The sequence below is a fragment of the Anabrus simplex genome, chromosome 1 (genome assembly GCF_040414725.1).
Source record: "Anabrus simplex isolate iqAnaSimp1 chromosome 1, ASM4041472v1, whole genome shotgun sequence".
Taxonomy (NCBI): Eukaryota; Metazoa; Arthropoda; class Insecta; order Orthoptera; family Tettigoniidae; genus Anabrus; species Anabrus simplex.
Genome location: NC_090265.1, coordinates 945123030 through 945147403, shown reverse-complemented (window position 1 = coordinate 945147403; position 24374 = coordinate 945123030).

Below are 24374 nucleotides of genomic sequence, written 5' to 3'. Positions count from 1 at the left end.
GGTATAGGCTAGAGCAATTTTGTTACTTTCATAGATCTGTCTCTGTCTTATCCTTGGCTTTGACAATATGAAAGTGACTGAGGTACGAGCGATGCTAGTAATGCTATTCCTTCTGCAGCCAGTCCCTGCTATGAATGGTGTGAAAATGTTGCTCATAGGGTCGGTTTGTGTATGCATTTCAGTGGGCTTGGCAGACTGATATGTAATAGCAACTCTGGCTCGGTGAGGAAAGCAACGGAAAACTACCTCACTCCTCATTTCCCTAGTACGCCTCTTCAGTGATGCCTAGACCATCTATGACAGCTGATGGCAGAGCTGTTGAGGATCTCACCAGCGGCATCGCTGACGGACTGAACATACATACATTAAATGTTAGTAGTGGTGGTGGTGATTATTGTTTTAAGAGGAAGTACAACTAGGCAACCATCCTCTATATAACACTAATCAGAGGGAAAAATGGAAGGGATCCGACACTTCGAAAAATGAAGATATCGGCCAAAGGAAGACAAGGGCCACGAAGGGCGTGAAAATGAAAGACTCCCTAGCCCTCGCAAACCTAATAGCGTCGGGGTCGGAAAAGAACAAGAGTTGACCAAGGGAGGTCGGATAGGATAGATGAAAGTGAGCAGCCTGGCACAAGTAAGTGGAAGCAATGCCAGGACTCAACTGAGGTCCCCGTGGTCGCCAACCCACGCTCCAAAGTTCAGAGTCCCTGAGGCCCCTTTTAGTCGCCTCTTACGACAGGCAGGGGATACCGTGGGTGTTATTCTACCGTTCCCACCCACAGGGGGGTTAAATGTTAGTATGTTTCTCCGAACATTTTCATGTAATCTAGTGGTTATTGTGATGATGCCATCAACTGCCAATTTATTAAGTAATCCGCTGTGTAACCCCAAGGTAAATGAGCTTGTGACGAATGTGATACAAACATTAATGTGCGCTATCTGCTATTAATTAAGAGCTCACACAGCGTCGTTCGTTCCTGCTAGCTGCACTGAGCGCGCACCCGCAGACAGAATGGAGCCGACAACACATCCCATTTAAATATAAAACAGGCTAAAATTGGACGAACCCTCTCCAGAGAAACTACCCCTTTCTCTGGGGTGATCGGCGCGGCACGGCGCGCATGAGGGGAAGTCTAGCGGAGGAAATGAATGATGGATCTCATTTGCTTCACGACTCGAGAGGAATGATCGTACGTATACGCAACAACTTTTTGAAGAGAGTACATCAGAAACGTGCGTTTAGCGTTTGGAATGAGACTGATTGCCATTGTACATCAATGTCTGATTTAGAATCTAGGAAGATGATCAATATTAACGTCGCTTCGAATTTTAATTTCGTATTCCAACAACACAGGTTTTCTAGAATAGCAAATAATAATAATAATAATAATAATAATAATAATAATAATAATAATAATAATAATAATAATAATAATAATAATGATAATAATAATAATAATTGATTACAGGTATTGGATACATTATATTTGCAAATATTCAATGTGATTAGCTGCCAGCCCCGAAGACCCGGGTTCGATTCCAGGCTCACCCACGAAATTTTAAAAGTGATACGATGAATGGAACGTGGTTCACTCAGCCTCGGGAGATCAATTGAGTTGAGCAGTAGTTCGATTCCCACGTCAGCCATCCTCGGAGTGGTTTTCCGTGATTTCCCACTTCTTCTGCAGGCAAATGCCGGGATGGTATCTAGCTTAAGGTTACGGCCGCTTCCCTCCTTCTTCCTTGCCTATCCTTTCCAATATTCCCATCCCCCAACAAGGGCCCAGTTTAACATACCAGGTGAGGCTGCTTAGACGACGTAGTGGTTCGTATCCTCAGCTGTATCCCCCGACCCAAAGTTTCACACTCCAGGACACTGCCTTTGAGGCGGTGGAGGTGAGATTCCTCCCTGAGTCTGAGATAAAACAACCCTGACGGGTAAACGGATTATGAAGGGAAGAAAGAAAGAAAGAAAGAAAGAAAGGAAGGAAGGAAGGAAGGAAGGAAGGAAGGAAGGAAGGAAGGAAGGAAGGAATGTTCAATGCAAAACAGCTCCGTACATGCCATTAAGGGCGTTGGTGATGTGGGAGGTAAAGCTATCCACTATTTGCAACCTTGGTTCTAAGTAGCATAGAGTGGTTGCTCTATGCCCTGCCTCCTTCGCTCCGAGAAATTAACGAGTTGCTCAGTTTTGGTGAATGTTGAATGAACCTAGGTGCCTCTCCAGAAGGTGAAATCTTGTCTTTTAATTTTTTCAATGTCCTTATTCGGAATCGAACCCACGGTTTTCCCACGTTTTTACCGTCTCGGCCAGGCAGTCCCTACTGTATAAGAAATTGCGTTACTTGTCCTGAATATGGTTTTCCGTGGTTTTCCATTTTCACACCAGGCAAATGCTGGGGCTGTACTTTAATTAAGGCCACGGCCGTTTCCTTCTCACTCCTAGCCCTTCCCTGTCCCATCGTCGCCATAAGACCTATCTGTGTCGATGCGACGTATAGCAAGTAGCAAATAATAATAATAATAATAATAATAATAATAATAATAATAATAATAATAATAATAATAACCTGAATACCATAGGGAGATGTTTGTTGGACACTTTCGTCTTATCTTTGGGATTACGAGTTAGTATCTCGATATAGTGGGTTGAGATTTAGGAAACAGTGACAGTAAATGTGCTGGCGCATGGCTGAAAGTATTTTCAAGGTGGAGTAGCGTAAAACTGGCATAGAATAGTCGAAAAAATGCCAATCAATGTGTCTATTACTATTATTATTATTATTATTATTATTATTATTATTATTATTATTATTATTATTATTATTATTATTATTATTATGGAACATATTACTTGGCTTAATGGCTTTCACATTCTTAACCTCGTGCGATGTTGTTCTTTGAGTTCTGATCATTCATTAACAGTTTTCTTCTTACGTTACTCCGTAACTTTTTCTTAAAGAAATTAAAAAATATAATGTTCCATACGCTCCACGATTTTTGATAATGCCTTCTGTGATCTTTATTTTTTGTGGATCTTCCTTTGTTTTTCCTAGCTGGCTTCTTTTACTACTTCTTCTTCTTAATAATAGTAATAATAATAATAATAATAATAATAATAATAATAATAATAATAATATTTACCACCAAGGTCCTGAAACTAAAGTCTGATTGCTTAGGAAAATCAAATCTTAGTACAGTGATTGGTGACTTTTGTTTGAACGAATAAGGCTATGAGACTGTTACCGTCTATCTTAATAACACTAACCGCGCGAGCTGGCCGTGCAGTTAGGGACACGCAGCTGTGAGATTGCTTCCGGGATATAGTGATTGGAACTCGACTGTCGGCAGCCCTGAAGATCGTATTCTGTGGTTCCGCATTTTCACACCAGGCAAATGCTGGTGCTGTACCTTATTTAAGGCCACGGTCGCTTCCTTCCCACTCCTAGCCCTTTCCTATCCCATCGTCGCCATAAGACCTAACTGTGTCGGTACGACGTAAAGAAAATTGTTAAAAAATTAACATAAATATTAACAACACTAGGAGAGGACGACCAAGATGGCTTGGTGATCACTAGCATAGTGCAAAATTATTAACTCAGGAGATGGTGCACGTGAATACCACCACTGTTCATAACACAATAATAATGTGCTCCGAAGTGCAGTAATTGCACCTTTGGAGAGGTTTCTTGATGTACCGTACTAGTAAATAATAATAGCAGGGATCTAGCGAGTTGGCTGCATGGTTTAGATTACGTAGCGGTGACATTGTATTTGGTAGATAGTTGGTTCGAACTCTACTGTTTGAAGTTCTGAATATGGTTTCCCATTTTCACACCAGGCAAACGTTGAACCTGTACCTCAATTAAGGTCACGGCTACTTTCTTCCCATTCTATCCCTTTCCCCTTTCGCCGATGCCTCGCTGAACTATTACAAAAAATATAGGGGTTTCATGGAATAAGTACTTAGATGTCAATCGATTGCACAAGGATTCACTATCTAAGCCTGAGCCTAGGAGACGTGGTATTAACTAGGTGTAGGAAGACCATATTTCTCTCTGACTTTCTGAGCAACTTTCTGTGTATAGAACCTAACACTCAGAGCTTTAGATATTCTTCCATAGAAACAGGAACATTTTGGTTGCTGGACTGTACTCTAGACATGTGTGTATTATAGTTGGGGTAGATTGGGAAAGGAGCTTCCAGAATTCAAATAAAGGTTTTGCAAGAATTAAATATGAAACAATGAGAAGATACTACGTCCTGCTCCTTGGGTGAATGGTCAGTGTAATGGCATTCGGTTCAAAGGTCCTTGTATTCAGTTTCCGGCCAGGATAGGGATTTTGACTGCGTATGGTTAATTTTTGTGACTCTAGACACTTCTTAATACCGTTTTATTCATGTTCATACAGCACACAAAACTACCAGCCAGTACCAGCCATACTGCTACGGCTATAGATGCAGGTTTCATAACGTGAAGAACTTGGTGCTGTACGAATGCCGAAGAGTTTTTCTGTGGTAGAAATGTTATTCTAACTCAATTTGCATGGAGAGTGGCATGTTACTGTAGATGTTAATTATTGTATGACTGCTAATATGACTGACTAGCTGTGGAGCCCATACACCCGTTCTCATACACAGACTACAAATATTGTGAATCTGACAGATCATCGATAGAGTGAAATGAAGATGAGCAGTGCTGGCGGACTCCGATGGACTCGAGGTGAGGCCTCACAAAGTACCCGAGAATATCTAGCAGTGGTCCACAGCTATGTTTTGTACCACTGTTAACAGTCTACATTTACTGTTAATATTTTAATCGCCTCATTGTCCCATTAAGGCTTCTCTTACAGTACTTATGAGCTGTTCCTGTATAAATCAAATATTTTGCCTGCTGACTTTAAAAAAAATAGAGCTTGGAATCTCTTCTGAATTATTGCCCTTGACGTACAGGCTGCAGACTGAACGTCAAAGGAATTATTACTATTATTACAACTTGCTTGACGTCAGTGAAGAAGCATAATAAGGTGAAGGGTAGTTTCTCCTTGCTTTCTTCACCAATCCGGAAAATCCAAGTGAAGTGCATACATTTGTTTACAGGCAGCTTTATGTCGCACAGACACGGTTTCTTATGGCGCCGACGGCATAGAAAAGAGGTAGGAGTGAGGAGGAATCGTCTGTGGCCTTAATTCAGGTAAATCCCCAGCATTTCCTTGGCGTGAAAATGGGAAACCACGTATAACAATCTTCAGGGCTGCCGACAATGGGGTTCGAAGCCACTATCTCCCGAATGCAATCAAAGAAATTAGATACGCATAGCTATTATTTTCTTGCACAGGATTAGCTGGAATAATTGTCTGGATTTATTTTGGTAACGAATTCGTAGGTGTCTGTTAGGGTTTCTAAGGATGTATGATGCAGGTAGGTTAGCGACTTGCAATTACCATACATTGGTGAAGGACGTTGTACTCGGGCTGCTCGTTCTACCGTATTGACTCAGTGGGATTAAGGAGAGAAGTATGCAGGCTACTGGAACAGCATTAATTTACTGTCAAGGTCCTGCAAACTACTGCAATCTGTTTCAAAAAACTAACACTGAGGGTATAGCGATACTGGCATTTGAGAAAGAATTCGCTATTTCATTCTATACGGCACTATACAATTTTAAACTACACTTTACAAGACTGCTTTCAAAAATAAACTTAACGAAGATATACTGTTTAACAGTAGCTTTCATTAGTTGCATTGAGACACCGATAAAACACGCACACAGACTGATCAGTCACGGAGCCCCTTCCGAAGGAATGCTGTGCGTGTAGAACTGTATTTGTGCAGGGGCTGTTCTTGCTGGTTAACTGCGTTCACGTCGTCGGCATTTTCATAGTAACTGGAACGTATATCTTTATGATCACAAATATATCTTAAATGTAGTAATAAAAGCGAAAATATATCCTTTGTGAGCCGGACTGAGTGGCTCAGACTGTTGAGGCGCTGGCCTTCTGAGCCCAACTTCGCAGGTTTGATGCTGGCTCAATCCGGTGGTATTTGAAGGTGCTCAAATACTTCAGCCCGTATCGGTAGATTCACTGGCACGTAGAAGAATTTCTGCGGGACAAAATTCAGGCAACTATGCGTCTCCGAAAACCGAAAAGTAGTTAGTGGGACGTAAAGCCATTAATATAATTATTAATTGAAATCTGTCTGGCCTAACTCAGACAGTTCCCTTGTCAGGACACTTGCAGTGCAAATGACCGCGTAAAGTTGATTTTAATAATGTTATTGGCTTTACGTACCACTAACTACTTTTACGGTTTTCGGAGACGCCCAGGTGCTGGAATTTATTCTCGCAGGTGTTCTTTTACGTGCCAGTAAATCTGCCGACACGAGGCTGACGTATTTGAATACCTTCAAATACCAACGGACTAACCCAGGATCGAACCTGCAAAGTTGGGGTCAGAAGACCAGCGCCTCAAGGCCACTCATTTCAGCAAAGTTGGTTTTATATTTTGAATACAGTATCTTCACAGGAGAATATTTCTGAATTGACAGGACTTTTTGAAACGAAATAGGGAAACATTAAGATCATCATATTTGTTTTATGGGAAGAATCTATGAACAGAACCGTTAAGCATAGGTTATTATACTTCATGATAACTGGCGTATTAAGACCAGGGAACTCAAGTTATCATAATCAGAATTGATGAGTCTCATCCCAGACACTACTGTATTTCATCTTTCTTAGTCTTCACTCCTAATTATGAATTATCTTTACTTAATGCACAGTGTGCACGTGAGTCAACTCACAGTGATTTAAGAACATTACTTGCACTCAGGTACTTCCCTCAGCCTGCTACCCTCATGCAGGATGTTGTAACTAGTGTCCTGAACATGTCGTTCCTCCACACTCCGTGTTTCCTCGTGAAGTAGAAACTGTTTTTCTTTTGCTAGTTGCTTTACGTCGCACCGACACAGATAGGTCTTATGCCGACGATGGGACAAGGAAGGGTTAGGAGTGGGAAGGAAGCGGCCGTGGCCTTAATTAAGGTACAGCCCCAGCATTTGCCTGGTGTGAAAATGGGAAACCACGGAAAACCATTTTCAGGGCTGCCGACAGTGGGATTCGAACCTACTATCTCCCGAATACTAGATATTGGCCGCACTTAAGCGACTGCAGCTATCGAGCTTGGTAGTAGAAACTGTTAGATGTTACTGACGTGTTTCACATTAAGCAGCACAAATTCGCACATCGTCAATTTTAAAAGAATCGCCATCCGTGGAGATGAAGTATGGATTTAAATGTGACTCAGGTTTTCATCAGGAAAATTTGGATAATTACCGCTAAATAAGGATACTCGACAAGGCTGAAATATTACCCAGCATCATTTATGGACAAATGTAATGGTTTTTTCCCTTGTAACAATGTGCATCACTGTTAATTGGGAGATTGAAATGTGCTCTACTGGACGGCCATATATTCCATATCAGTTATCGGATAACGGACTGATTTACCACCTAATTGATTGATGGTTGAAATTAAGATGGTAGATTATGACATATGTTCCCCTTGGGTAATATATGTGGGTCTACACGCAGTAGATGGCAAGGGAAATTGAAGGCGATATTAAGCAGATGCCAATTCAAACACAGCTGTTTAACTAAGGGTAGGTTGAATGGAGAATTCCACCTTCCAACACTTGTTAATTTTTTACTGCTAGTCTATGCAATTATGAAACATAATCCAGCTTAAAATCTAATTATATAAAGAACTAACTGATTATAAATATTATTTCCTCTGGCTTTATAGGCTGTCAAACTTTGGATCTCTATCCTTCGTGACATTAGTTACCATAACGAATCTGCGACGTTAAATTCAGGTTGAGGGATGGTGACTCAGCTACTATAATGTATTGTACAGGGATTTTCATTTGACAGACTTTAGGTTGCTCGCGTGTCAATTTCAACCTTGCACATTACTTTAGGAGATATCCAAGAAAATTAATTTATTGGGTGACCTACTACGAAGCTTTCAATTTTATCGGGTAAACAGAATCTCTTACACGCCGACATCATACAACATAGAGTACCGAACGGACTTCATTCCGCCCTTTGAATAAATGACTACATTCCCGGATTGTAATCTACGATCTTGCGATCTGGAGGTCTACCCCAACCACTGATGAACAGGAGTAATAATAATAATAATAATAATAATAGGAACCTCCGTGGCTCAGGCGGGAGCTCGCCGGCCTCTCACCACTGGGTTCCGTGGTTCAGATCGCGGTCACTCAATGTGAGATTTGTGCTGGACAAAGCGGAGGCGGGACAGATTTTTTCTGCGGGTATTCCGGTTTTCCCTGTCATGTTTCATTCCGGCAACACGCTCCATTATCATTTCATTTCATCTGTCATTCATTAATCATTGCCCCAGAGGAGTGCAACAGTCTTCGGCAACCGGCACAATTCTATCCTCGCCGCTAGATGGGGGCTTCATTCATTCCATTCCTAATCCGGTCGAATGACTAGAAACAGGCTGTGGATATTCTTTTAATAATGATCTTCTTCCTCTGCTTTTCCCACGTCTGTGAGGTCGCGGGAGCGAACTGTGTCGCACATGTGGATTTGGCCATGTTTTACGGTCGGATGCCCTTCCTGACGCCAACCCTATATGGAGGGATGTAATTACTATTGCGTGTTTCTGTGGTGGTTGGTAGTGTAGTTTGTTGTTTGAATATGAAGAGGAAAGTGTTGGGACAAACTCTAAAAACCCAGTCCCCGGGCCAGAAGAATTAATCAGACGCGATTAAAATCCCCGACCAGGCCGGGAATCGAACCCAGGACCCTCTGAACCGAAGGCCTCAACGCTGCCTAGTGGAGTGAACCACGAACAAAAATCAAATTTCGGACTAACAATCCGATCTTATCCTGGAATCTAATTCCTCACTTTGTATTTTATACAATTTCAATTGCAGTATGGAAAGTCCGCTGAATGAAGGCACTACCCCAGGTGGTAACTCGAAAGAGAAATCCACCATTGCGTCACGCAATGCATTGGGACTAAAGGTTCTGGGGAGTCCCAACAACTGCAATCAGAAGGTTGAGTCGGAGCAACCTTGGAATCCTTCTAAAATAAAATTAAAAAAGGAATTCTTTTTTGGCACTTTAAATGTAAATTCTCTACTCAAGACTGGTAAACAAAAAGAACTAGAAATACTTCTAGAGAAAAACAAAATTCAAATTTTGGCAGTTCAAGAAACTAGATTCCTAGATGAAAATGTAATAGACACTTGTAACTACAGGATCTTTAAAGGCAAACCAGCAATCAAAATTATGAAGGGGATGCCACTACTTGGTACAGCTTTCTACATTCATAAAAGTATAATAGGAAATGTAACAGAATTTAAATCCAACTCAGAAAGAATATCTCTCCTATCAATTAAATGCAAAAACAAAACGTACACACTTGTTAATTGCCATGCACCAATAAATGAAGACAATAGGGAAAACCCTCAAAAAACAGAGGAATTCTGGGTTCGTTTGGAAAATGAAATATCCAAAATTCCGAAAATGAACACCATATTACTATTAGGTGACTTCAATGCACAAATAGGTAGAGAAAAGAAATTTAGAAATGTAGTAGGACATTACCCAGCCCACAGAAGAACAAATACAAATGGTATTAGGCTAATCAGTTTGTGTCAAAGCTATCACCTGAAACTAATGTCAACCTTCTTTAGAAAACTCCCCAGAAAAGCTAAAACGTGGATATCTCCAAACCCAATGTTAGGAGAGTTTCAGTTAGATCATGTGGCTGTTTCAAAAAAAAGTACAAAAGAAATTATGAATGTGAAAGTAGTAAGGAATGGTGAATTTGATTCCGACCATTATCTCTCTAAAATTAAAGCCAAACTCCTACCTAATAAAGAACAAAGAAAGCCACAGAGGTTAATAAAATATAATGTAAACAGACTTACTATAACAAAAGAATCAATTAAAAACTACCAAGACGAAATTAAAGTGGCTAAACAAGGCAACTGGCAAGAAATATCCAAAGCAATTAATTATGCAGCACAGAAAACATTTGGGCCAATAAAAAATAAAAGGAAAATATGGTGGAATGAAATATGTGAAGAAGCTTTAGCAGAGAGGGCTAAAACATGGAAAAAATGGAAATGCTCAAAGAAAATTGAAGATTTTGATCAGTTTAAACAACAAAAGAAGGAAACAGCAAGGATAATCAGAAGTACTAAACGAGCCTTTCAAAAGGAGAAACTTATAGAAATGGACAAAAACTTTATAAAAAATAACACCCGTGACTTTTATCAGACTTTTAAGAATGAATTAAAGGGGTACCAAACTACAAATGTTAGTTTCAAGGATGAAAACGGCAGAATTGGACTAAGCAATACTGAAAATTGTGAGATATTAGCAAGATATTTTGATCAACTTTTGAACTGTCCTGAACCAAGTCATAAATTAGAATTTCAAGATATTGATGAAAATTTGGAAGAAGACATACCACCAACTATAAAAGAAATTGAAGAAGTAATTAAAACCCTCAAAAACAACAAAGCTAGCGGAGAAGATTCTATTACAGCGGAACTTTTGAAGTGGTCCTTACCAAATATAGCAAATGAGCTACAATTACTCTTTGAAGAAATCTGGAAAACTGAAAAAATTCCTGAGGAATGGAAAGTAGCCTTGATACATCCACTCCACAAAAAAGGTAATAAACAGGACGTTAATAACTACAGAGGAATATCTTTATTAGCAGTGGCATATAAAGTATTTTCCAAGATTTTATTAAACAGAGTAGAAACAACACTAGACAATCATTTAGGTAAATATCAAGGTGGTTTCAGGAAAGGAAGATCATGCTCAGAACAAATATTTAATCTTAAGTCAATAATTCGCCACAGGTTACTTAATTCAAAGGACATTGTAGTCATGTTTGTAGATTTCAAAAAGGCTTTTGATTCTGTTGACAGGGAAACTATATATAAAATAATTCGAGAATTTGGCATAAAGTCTAAACTGGCAAATCTAATCCGTGAAACACTTACAGACACAGTCTCTAAAGTGAAATTTCTGGGAGAGATATCACAGCCTTTCAAAATAAAAACTGGTGTACGACAAGGCGACGGACTATCCCCAATTCTTTTTAATTGTGTCCTAGAGAAAATAGTGAGAATTTGGAACGAAAAACTTATTGAACTCAACATTTCACCGATAAGGTTAGGCAGAGGAAATAAAAGGATTGAAATAAATTGTCTTGCATTTGCAGATGACTTTGCAATACTTTCTGAAAATGTGACATCTGCTGTAACCCAAGTAAATGTCTTGGAAAGAATCGCCAGCAGAACTGGCTTAAGAATTTCTGCAGAAAAAACAAAATTTTTAACAAATATTTGGGATGCACCAAAATTTCTGAAAACAGATATTGGCCAAATAGAGAGGGTAAAAAAATTCAAATATCTAGGGGAAATAATCCAAGAAAATGGTTTAGAAAAATCTGCAGTAGAGGAGAGGGTACATAAAATGGAGAGAGCTTATGGTGTCACCAAAGATATCTACAATAAAAGATGCCTATCCAAAAATGCAAAAATAAGGCATTACAACACAGTAGTGAAGCCAGAATGCCTATATGCAAGCGAGTGTCTGGCATTAAACTATAATTTAGATAAGCTAGAAATACTAGAAAGGCGAATCATGAGGAAAATATTAGGCCCACAAAACACAGCAGAAGGTTGGAAATTACGAAGTAATGCTGAAATATATCAAAAAATAGAAAATATATCAGATGTAATGAGGAAAAGGAGACTTATGTTTTTTGGACATTTATATCGAATGCAAGATAGTAGATTAACCAGTAAGATTTTCAGATATTTGTGGAGTAAGAAATCAACGACAAGCTGGGTCAATGAAGTAAGAAAGGATTTAGAAAAAAACAATATAACAACAGAAGAAATAAATAATAGAGAAGGCTTTCGGGAAAAAGTATTGAAAATAGAAGGATTCCAAGGTAGGAAAGTAAAAAAGACTGGTTCAAAGTGGTCTGAAGACAGAAAGAAGAAACATAGTGAACAGATGAAAGCGTACTGGAAGAAAAGGAAAGAACAAAGAAGAAGGAATTGAAATTGGCACGTGGTCCTCTGGTGGCCCATTCGAAAGAATAATAATAATAATAATAATAATAATAATAATAATAATAATAATAATAATAATAATAATAATAATAATTGGGTACATGTAGGGGAGATAGTGGTTTCCAGCCTCCAGTTTACAGCCTGAAGTTGAATTTCTGTGTTTTACAATTTATGTATTATTATTTCGTTTCTTTGCAAGTTGCTTTACGTCGCATCGACACAGACAGGTCTTATGGTGACGATGGGATAGGACAGGTCTAGGAGTGGGAAGGAAGCGTCCATGGCCTTAATTATGGTACAACCCCAGCATTTGCCTGGTGTGAAAATGGGAAACCACGGAAAACCATCTTCTGGGCTGCCGGCAGTGGAGTTCGAACCCACTATCTCCTGAATGCAAGCTCACAGCTGCGGACCCTAACTGCACGGCTACTTGTTCGGTGTTTCAAATGTTTACACCGTGAAAATTTCGGGACAGTATCTTAGTAGGGTACGATCAATACCTTCCTACTCTTAGATCTTGCCTATATCCAGAGTCACTGAAAACTTGTACGTGTTAGTACGACGTAAATGCCAGCAGAAAAAAAGTCTCCCTTTGGTTATTTTCCCTTTCAAGATACGTCGGAGTCATGGAATTTGACCCTAAGGAGGAATTATCTAACATTCCAGTAATCTATTGCTACAAATCTCCCACACTTGAACACTCTGAAATACCAGCCTTGAACACAGAAACCATGTTGCTCTGCTCAACTCAACCAATAAATTTTAAGGATGGGGCCAAAGAGACCCTTGAACTGATTATAGCTAATGGGAGCGTATAGGAAGGCAGGTGTAACATAATTAGGTGAATATCATGTGTTGTGAATTTCCAATGCATTTTCGAGGGACTCTTGTCATATGCGGTGATGGTCGTTCGTTTTCCTGAGCGAATGAACAGCTGTGCGGCGTCGCCGAACTAGGTCACATGATGACCCCGGGCACTTCAATTCAGTCTCCCAACACTCCAAGCCGTAGGGCTTATACAGAATGAATCGGTAATTGTTCCACAGCACAGTAAGGGGAGGAACAAATACATGACAAGAAGAGATGAAGACTGGGAAATGTGCAGGTGGTTCGTTGCTCTTCAAAACGGACTCCTCTCTTGCTAATTGCTGCCAGAACGACGATCGAACAAAGAATTTACCGGATTAGAGGGTGATATAGTTCGTTGCCATAATAAGTGTAAACCTTCTATTTATTTTAAGAAATTTGCGACCGTGACTGTCCTTTCATTTTTTCGTACATCGATTGCTTAAATCATTCTTCTTGTAGTTTCATTATCCCAAGGTTGAACTGTCGAAATGGAAAATGAGGAAGGATGATCAAATTTGATCAGAAAAATAACCATTGTAATGTGTGATTTTAGGCCATTTTTCTATATTTTCTTTTATTTTCTTTCTTTCCTTCCTTCTTTCTTTCTTTCTTTCTTTCTTTCTTTCTTTCTTTCTTTATTTTTTGGGACTCTTTAAATATACTGTCCGACTCGTTGGCTGAACGGTCAGCGTACTGACCTTCGGTTCAGAAGGTCCCGGGTTCGATTCCCGGCCGGGTCGGGGATTTTAACCTTAATTGGTTAATTCCAATGACACGGGGGCTGGGTGTATGTGCTGTCTTCTTCATCATTTTATCCTCATCACGACGCTTAGGTCGCCTACCGGCGTCAAATAGAAAGACCTGCACCTGGCGAGCCGAACCCGTCCTGGGATATCCCGGCACTAAAAGCCATACGACATTTCATTTTAAATATACTAGAGTAACTCACAAAGAAATAATAATTGTATTGTTCGAGAAATTGGATGCATATTATCTAGTAATTACAATACCTATTAAAAATGGAACAACTGGACGACCGACATGAAAAAATATTGTTCGCAAAATTATATTCCTTTTCTCATTGCTATTATCTTCACCTGTCTGAATATTTCGGACCGAGCTCGATAGCTACAGTCGCTTAAGTGCGGCCAGTATCCAGTAATCGGTTATAGTGGGTTCGAACCCCACTGTCGGCAGGCCTGAAGATGGTTTTCCGTGGTTTCCCATTTTCACACCAGGCAAATGCTGGGGCTGTATCTTAATTAAGGCTACGGCCGCTTCCTTCCCATTTCTAGGCCTTTCCAATCCCATCGTCGCCAAAAACCTATCTGTGTCGGTGCGACGTAAAACAAACAGAAAAAAAAAGAATATTTCGGATATTAGAGCCCAAGTTGGCGGGTTTTATCCCGACTCAGTCGTGTGTTATTTTAAGGTATCCTGTCGGTAGATTTACCGGCATATAAAATAGTCTCTGCAGAACAATATGAATTTGTGTAATTAAGACTTCGAAACTAATGCCAATAAGCAGTGTGTGCTGGAAAGTTTAGTTAAGTAGGACCATAGGTACAATTATCTTTTGATTCACATTTGGGAGACTTTTTGTGTATATCTGACATACTGATTTGAATTCTTGTAAGTATATTAGCGTGGTTGTTGATGCGGGTTGCGCGATCTAGGTATAGGGTGCCTGCCTCTAACCCAGAGGTCTCGGGTTCGATTCCTGGCCAAATGAGTATTTTTTTACGTAGTCCTGAGGCCTGGTTCGAGATGAAAACCATAACGGTATAAGTGACATGAAAAAAATTAGTTAAGTGCAGGATGTAACTCCGGGAGGATGTGTCTTTTCACCAGCAAAGAGATACAAGTGATAGCGGTAATATTCTGCGCTCTAGTGATGGGTGGTATAACTACTGATAGCATGCTTTTTTATGCGTGTTAAGATGTTTAAATACCTTTTTCTCTGAATGACCAAAATGCTACTTATACCGTTATGGTTTTTATCCATTCAGTTGAGGAACTGTCTGACGGTGAGATGGCGGCTCAGGTCTGCGAATCCAAGAACGGCCGAGAGAACTCGTCGCGCTGACGACATGACACCTCATAATGTGCAGGTCTTCAGTCTGAGCATTGGTCGCGTAGTAGACCAAGGCCCAGACTTTAGTGGCATGGGGTTTGTTTGCTGTTTATTTGTTTGGCAGTTAACGTGTGTAACATGTGCAACGCAGCCTTCAGCAACCAGTTTACAGTGGCCGCCAAAAGAGATCATGACTTTGCTTTCAAAATGTTGGTTATGTAATATTTACCAATGAATGAACAAGAGGAAGAGTGTTTGAATTCACTTAATCAAGCACTGGTGAATGGATAGTAAACTATCTGTAAGGTGCCATTCTCGACCAGATTTTCTTGTTTTTAGAAATTGTATGGAGTTAATAAATCACCGCGAGAGAGATTCGGATTGATTGTTAAACAAATTGGACTGGCATTTACTGCGTTGGTCATTTGTTTACAACATTAAAGGAGAAAATATAGAATGACAGGATATTGTTAAACACTAACAGGAAAAATCAGTCTTATTTCGTACAGTTATTTAAGGGTTATAAAAATGTTATACACTGTATTTTCATTTCTGAAATATCGATCTTGAGGCAAATATATAAAATACTGTACTGTAGTATTGCTGTAATGTATGGCCTATGAAACGTTATTATTTTGGTGTGATGTCTTTCTCAAGGTACTTTTGAATTTCGTTCGTTTTGCTCGGGCTGGGGTGTCTCAGACGGAATGTCTGGCTTTCTGAACCCAAGATAGCGAGTTCGATTTCGGCTCATTCCGGTGGTACTTGGAGGTTCTCACATATGCTAGTTTTGTGTTGGTAGATCTACCAGAACATAAAATAATTCCATCTGGAGCAAATTTTCGGTAACTCAGGGTATTTTGTGGGACATAGAAATAAATACATCACCGAAGTACAGGCTATGGTTAATTAAGCGACTTACACTGCCGTCTACTGCTCTGGTGATTCTGTAGATGATTATTGACCTGGAAAATCGACTGCGATGGGATTTATATCTCCTCAGATGGACGGATGGAAAACTGTTTGACATGGAAGGTATCAGCATTCTTAGTCGCAAAGCCATAACGAACGGATGAAGGAAGGAAGGAAGGAGGAAGGAAGGGAGGAAGTTACCATTACTCAGCCCTAGCATTCACCGAGCGATTAGGCTGTGTGGTACAGGTCGCGTAGCTGTGAGCTTGCATTCGGGAAATGTTCGGTTAGAATCCAACAGTCGGCAGCCCTGAAGGTGATTTTTCAAGATTACCTATTTGCATACCATCACCCCAGGAAAATGCTTCAACTAAGGCCAGTTACGTACTTTCCAATGGTAACCTTTTCCACTCCCATCTCACCGAAAACCATTAGAACAAAAACGCTAGAATTCTTGGTAATCCGCAGGTTTATATCCGGATAAGAGTCAACTGGTGGTGGAACGCGCTGTTGCAATAATCAACTCTACAGCCTATAGTAAGAACATACGGAAGAAGGCCAAAGAAGGAAAGATACAAAGTTATCTGTTAAGACGTTGCCGTGTGTGGTACTTGGAATGGAGAACTCATATCTACGAATTTTGTACCATACCATTCCTTACTGCAGTAAATGTACTTTCACCGAACGAGTTGACTGCGTGGTAAGCGCCGTGTAGCTGTAAGTTTGCATTAGGATGATGGTAGGTTTGAACTTCATCAACAGCAGACCTGAAGACGTTTTTTCCCAGTTTTACACCAGAAAAAATTAAGACCACGCCCTCTTCCTACTCATTTCATGCCTTTTTCAAATTCGCCGGAAAACGGAAAGAATTAGTGCGATGTTAAACTCCTAGCAAGAAATTAAATATACTACAATAATAATAATAATAATAATAATAATAATAATAATAATAATAATAATAATAATAATAATAATAATAATAATAATAATAATAATAATAATGGTTTAGCGTCCCACTAACTAGGTTTAGGGTTTCCGGATACGCCGAGGTGCCGAAATTGTGTCCCGTGGGAGTTCTTTAACGTGCTGATAAATCTACCGACACGGGCCTAACGTATTTCAACATCTTCAAATACCACCGGACTGAGCCAGAATCCAACGTACCATCTTGGTCTCAGAAAGCCAGAGCCTTAAATGTCTGAGTCACTCACTTCAGCTTAAATATACGTCTGAGTGTGTAGTTATCTAGGGGTTTGAAATAAGTCTCCATTCCAGCAGCTTCCTCGACTGAGCATGAAAAAGTCAGGTTATAAATCAGAAGTGTCCCCCAAAATTTTGTTTAAAATTGAGATTATCAAAACTGTAAAAAGGTATTGAATACATATACTGGTACTCATTAAGATGAGCGCTCTATTCCTGAACATAAAGATGAATATACATTGACTCGTGATTACGCCTGTATTTAGTGACCTTTAAGTACCCTCTGAAAGGAACGCTCCACCTGTTCCCTTATCATCTGAACTACTTCGAATGTAAGAGGAAAAGTATGATATACAGGGTGTACCAAGAGCAATGGTCAGTATTCAGGGATATGACAGGAATGATGAAAAACTGCCGGGATCTGTCCGAGGACTTCGGCTCACCAGGCGCAGATCTTTTGATTTGACACCCGTAGACGACCTGCCCGTCGTGATGAGGATGAAATGATGATGATGAAGACGACACATACACTCAGTCCCCGCGCCAGGGGAATTAAACAATTATGGTTAAAATTCCCGACCCTGCCGGGAATCGAACACGGGACACCTGTGGCCAAAGACCAGTACGCTAACCATTTAGCCATGGAGCCGGACAATCGGACAATCAGGGATTATCATTTGAAACAAAAAACTTCTTATGGACATATGCCCTATTCCGAGATAGAAAACATTTAAGGTAAATTTGTTTTTTGGCTTGCGGCGCGCACGTATGTGTTTTACCCACCCAACCTTTTTGAAGTTTTGAAAAGGGTACAGATTTTACGCATATGATGTTCGCCATACACGTGTTCGTGTGATACTGATACATCCAGAAAGTCGCAGTGTGTTGGTAGTTGGACTACGCTGCACCCTTTGAACAATGTGTTGCTGTTCCTGCACAGGTTGTTGAACTACACGTTCAGAAGAAAAATGGTAACTTGGAAGAATACATGTTTCAATCAACGTGCTGAAAACTCTGGTAAACACTCTACGATCAGGAATTCGATGTGTTGGAAGGCGCCGACGGTATTGCTCGACGGCAGCAGGTGCACTACCATCGCAGAATCCGTGAACTTACTACACCATATCTGCATATTCTTCATTAGTGCATATGTGTGGCATATTAGTCAGCTCGTGTACAAACACAGTTAACTGATGCTTGTCTCTGATAAACTCTCAGTCCCTCACACTACTTCCCTCACAACACACCCTGGACAAGTGCGTGTTCAACGGGATATTTTAATGGCACAAAGTCATCCCGAGCAAAGCGGTTGAAAGCCACTAGGTAGGTTGGGCTAGACCAGGGCCACTCAAACGCCCAAAATCTCACGCGTGCAAACTGAGCCGCAGAGTTCCTGTGCACACTGCATCGGTCCCACTCGGCTAGGCTCGAACCAAAGCTTCGTCTCTGGTCTACTCGGCTAAGCTCGGCTCAACTCGGCTCGGATTTGGAGCGCTACGGAGCAAGTGAGGAAGGGGGAGACAGGCGGAGCGAGCGAGACAGGCGTGGGGAAAGAGAGAGACAGTGCTATTGCTCCAAATCGAGGAGTGGGGGTCTGCACTCTGGTCAACCAAGCGAAGTCGTCTTTCGCACCGTGCACAGTGCAATGTACTGGTGCATGCACCCTGAAAGGCCCTGGGCTAGACTGAAACGTCAAACAGAGAGGGCGGGTAAGACACATACGTGCGTGCCACTAGCCCGAAAGTAAATATACATGAAATGTGTTCTATCTCAAAAACCATTCGGAATAGGACATTTGCCCATATTAATTTTTCTTTTTTGCTTCAAATGATCATTCATGTCATATCCCCGAATATTGACTATTCTTTCTGGGACATTCTGTATAGTTGAGTTACTCAACCAACCCTCCCACAATCAAGGTGCTGTGTGCTACATACTTGAAACGTCATCTGTCCAGTGCGTGGTAGTCGCTTAGCACAGTCACTGGCTTCGCACTAAGGTGGATGTGGTTCGAATCCAGACCGTTGCACGTGGTATTAATCAAATATCATGTTCCTGTGGTTCGAGTTTCATATTCAACGGGAGATACTGTGGCTGACATCGACATCAAACATTTTCTTAGACATCTCTGCGAATAACATTAAATACTTCATTGCTGTAATAGGGGCGTTATCAACCCGTGGGTCGTGACCCATGTTTGCAAGTCGCTTTACGTCGCACCGACTCAGATAGGTGTTATGGCGACGATGGGACAGGAAAGGGCTAGAAGTGGGAAGGAAACGGCCGTGGTCTTATTTAAGGTACAGCCCCAGCATTTTCCTAGTGTGAAAATGGGAAAGCACTGAAAACCATCTTTAGGGCTGCCGACAGTGGGGCTCAAACCCACTATCTTCCGAATACTGGATTCTGGCCGCAGCTATCGACTGCAGCTATCGAGGTCGGTGACCCAAGTTAGGGTCCCCGTTCAGTTCACTGTAACCTTCCAAAAGGAATATTAAACTATTAACAGAGAAAATGACAATACTCGAAGGAAAGTTGAAACTGTCGATAGCTGCAATCGCTTAAGTGCGGCCTGTATCCAGTATTCGGGAGATAGTAGGTTCGAACCCCACTGTCGGCAGCCCTGAAAATGGTTTTCCGTGGTTTCCCATTTTCACACCAGGCAAATGCTGGGGATGTACCTTAATTAAGGCCACGGTCGCTTCCTTCCAATTCCTAGGCCTTTCCTATCCCATCGTCGCCGTGAGACCTATCTGTGTCGGTGCGACGTAAAGCAACTAGCAAAAAAAAAGTTGAAACTGTGGAAATAAAAATAATATGGCACCTTTCGCTATTCTAAACCTACTTCCGGAAGGTGATATTGAGCTAGCAGATGTTCAAAATGTAATAATTAAGCATCTGCAGATATATTTAAGATATTATTGGTCACTAAGAAGAGCTAATAGAGGTACAAAGTGATGGAGCTTTGCGTCAGTTTCACAAAAGAAAAAAAAAGAGTTAATTGTGCTAATACTGGATAAAACTTAAGAAGTAAAAAGTTACAGGTGGGGCACAGTTGAGGGACTCTGCTGCAGGGTTTTCGTGACCAACGTAGCCCAGCGCAGGTCTGACTTGGGCTGAAATGAAAGACACGTTAGATGGTCAGCTCAATATAATGTTATTTACAAGTGACCGATGATATCTACGGGAAGGGACGACTGGCATCTTAGTGGGAAATTGCCACGTCATTGAATAAAATAAATAAATAAATAAATAAATAAATAAATAAATAAATAAATAAATAAATAAATAAATAAATAAATAAATAAATAAACATTTTAACAGATTTTGTCTTTACGACTATTATCTTAATTGACTTTGTTTCTTGATAGCTTTTTCTGTCTGGTCGCCTAGTAACGCAGATGGCTATATAGCCCGACCATATAGTCGTTGCGCCTTGAAATACCGCTATGTGGCTATGTTGAGGGAAGAAATACTGACCCGCAGCACATGTATCACTTAGAACGAAAATCGTTGATAGCCTGTAGTTATGCAATACTGTATTGGACCTTAGTTGACAGAACCTTTAAGCTGAAATATTTGCACATAGCGGATTTCTAGGCACAATGACGATATGTTTCAGTACATTTAGTCATTTTCTCAATTTCATACACCTTGTAACTTCTGCTCTAATTGTTCTAAGTCTACTGCAGTTGTACGGTTACGTCGCACGTAAATTCCCTATTCGGTGGTAATGGATTGGAGTTTACATTCAGAAGTCAGTATGAAGCAAATGAAGAAATTCTCACATATTCAGTCCCACGTGACTTTGTCCGTAATGTTCGTAGGGAAACCATTGTTGTATTGACATCTCGGGCTTCACCACATGACGGGTTGGAATTGATATTTAGACGGGAAGATTACCGATTGCCAAGCGAGTAGGCTGTGCGGTCCGGGTCACTTAACTGTGAGCTTGCTTTCGGGAGATGGTGGGTTCGAGTCCCACCGTCGACAGCTCTGAGGATGTTTTTTCGCGATTTCCCATTTTCACACCAGGCAAATTCTGGGGATGTACCTTAATTAAGGTCACGGCCGCTACGTTCCCAATCCTAATCATTCCCCATCCTTGTGTCGCCGAAAACTTTCGATGTGTTTAATGCAACGTTAAATCACTATAGATCATTCCAAATTAAGAAAACAGTATTGCTCTTATGGAGCTACAAGGAGTGAGAGTACTCCCTCTGAGACCCTCATCATTCCTCGTGATTAAGATATATTGTACTTTTTTTTTTTTTTTTTGCTAGGGGCTTTACGTCGCACCGACACAGATAGGTCTCACGGCGACGATGGGGTAGGAAAGGCCTAGGAATTGGAAGGAAGCGACCGTGGCCTTAATTAAGGTACAGCCCCAGCATTTGCCTGGTGTGAAAATGGGAAACCACGGAAAACCATCTTCAGGGCTGCCGATAGTGGGATTCGAACCTACTATCTCCCGGATGCAAGCTCACAGCCGCGCGCCTCTACGCGCACGGCCAACTCGCCCGGTGATATATTGTACTATACTTTGTAATATATAATGAAAGACAGATAAAAAACATGAGGCATTTTTGCCCTGATTTATTAAAATAACTACATAACATTTCCTTTGTCATAAATACATCTGTAGGGAGGAAGCACAATGGCAGGAACAGCCATCGCTTCGTTGCCTTCCATCATTTTTCTTCTGTGTTGCTACGGTACAAGCCTCGTGTAGTCCCTCACTCGCCGGAAGCTCACTTCTGTAGTGAAGTCATCTACAGTATTTATTTGTTTCATGTGTATTTTTAGGCTTTAAATCGGTGCGTAATTTTCTTGCGTTGAGTGAGAGTTATGCGATAAGCCTACGTGTTTGATTTCTTTCTTTAACGTTAATACTGTGATCTTTTGCAGAGTCATCTACAGTATTTATTTGTTGCGTCCGTTTTCTAACCTTTATTGCCGGATAAATTTCTTAAATACAATTAAATGCATCCGTCACCCCTCGAGCCCATAAAAATTATTTGTCTATTTTCTCACCCAATTTGTCTTGCACTTCAATGCTGAGGTTCTTTTATATGCCATAGTTTACCGCTGATTCTATGCAAAGAAGTAGCCCCTATAAAACCCCGTCCCCTTTAGTTCAAAAAATAATTCGTAGCTTAGCTTCTTCCGCTTTTTGTCTTGAACTTAAATACTGAATTTCACACATTTTTTTCGTGATACTGTTGAGGAGAGCTGTTTGATATGGCAACTCTGCTGTCATAAGAGCAATACTGTTTTCTTAACATGGAATGAGCTATAACAAAAAGCAATCACTGACTTTTCACACATTTTATTGCATCAGTGTTCAGTCACGTATTCACACTCTACACTTATATTCGATATATTGTACTCATATATCTGTTTGTGAACGGATCAAGTCCAGAATCCTTTAACTAACTAGACACGTTCACTTGCTATGGCACTCCGAAGTGTACTGAGTGCGCGTAATTGAGTGCTCAAAGCACGAGGTTGCATCATTGTGCTAAGTTTCTTGTTGTGCCGTTTAGCTGGGGCCATGACTTACCTAGCAATATCGGAATATCGAGTTCCTCACATGTAGTTTGCCGGAAACAGCATGTGATATACAGGCCGATTTTCGTAACGCCAAATTTACATGCATGGACGTCTGTGGAGTGAGATGTTATCACGTCATAAACCTATTTTAAACAAGGGAGTTACAGAAGAGCTACATCAGTTGTCGACTTCTTACTTAAGTGAAGCTAGCTTCCTTAACATTTCAGTAGTGAAAATTAAGATTAGAAGCAGACTACACGCCAGAGTATGACTTAAATTGCTGCCTTTCACAAACATGACCACGGTTTGAAAAGCTTTCAGCACTACAGTAGAGCAAGGATAAGGATCGCGCCGAACTGATATGAATGATAATTTCTTACTTTGTGCTATATAAAACGTGTGATTGTTCATTTATTAAAATAAGTTATTTGTTTTACTTCCCATTAACTACGTTCGTGCTTTCCGGAGACACAGAGGTGTCGGAAATTCGCCCCGCAGGAGTTCTATTATGTACCGATAATTCAGATATATAATTGCGTATTTCAGCACCTTTAAATACCACTGAACTGAGTCGAGATCAAACACTCCAGCTTAGATTCAGAAGGCCAGCACTTCTACCTTCCGAGAAAATCAGCCTGACTGTTCAATTATTACTGCGTATCATTTCTCATACCACTGGTGCGTTTCCCCACTTGAGATTATGACTCTATTTTATAATTTATTGCTTATTAGATCTATATATATAAAAGTTGGATGTTGGTATATTTGTAATAGACTCAAAAACTACTGGACCGATTTCGCTGAAATTTTCAGAGTTTGTTCCTATTACATCTGAGAGAGATTATAAAGTGGTTTGAACGAAATCGGATAGGTAGTTTCATTATTATGAGTAATTTTATGTAATTTTATTAAATTGCAAAGCCGCACCAAGATTGAATTGACTTGATGGACAAATTGTTGCTAGGTGACAGCAGCTTAACGCAATGCTCGATAGTCCGTTAGGAAATGCTGTATGTAGGAAGATGGGAACACGTCACCATGGTTTATAAAGTCCCATCCCCTGCTAGGAGCTTCAGGAATGACCGTAGCTGTTATTTGAAAATAGCAATCCAACATGCCGTGATCGAGACGTACTTTCAATATATAGTACCAACTTTGATAGGTCTGTCCAGTTAGAAGAATAGCTCTCTTTTAGATGTGTAAAATATTTAAGAAACTGTTAAACATATAGAATATCAAGAGTGGAATGACACGAGTTATCATCCACTATTAGCGAAGAGCAACGGGGGGTTCCCAACGAAAAAGGCGATATATTTATGGATATTTATGTATTACATCTCCTAAACCACTGGAGCGATTTCAACCAAACTTAGTATCAGAAGACAAACTTCGTGGGGCAAAGACACACCACAAGCACCCTTAAATGCGAGTTGGGGGGGGGAAGGTGTGAGGGGTTGATTTATAAAAATAATCGATAATAGCATCGAATCCATATTCGGGGTCGCTGCGATGAATAGTGGCACTCCGGATATTTGAAAGTCCAAGTTCAGTCCCCTTTAGTGTGGGGGAGGGGAAGTAAGATATAAAATAATCGAAAGTAGCGTCGAATCCATAGCTCTCGGGGTCGCCGTGATGAAT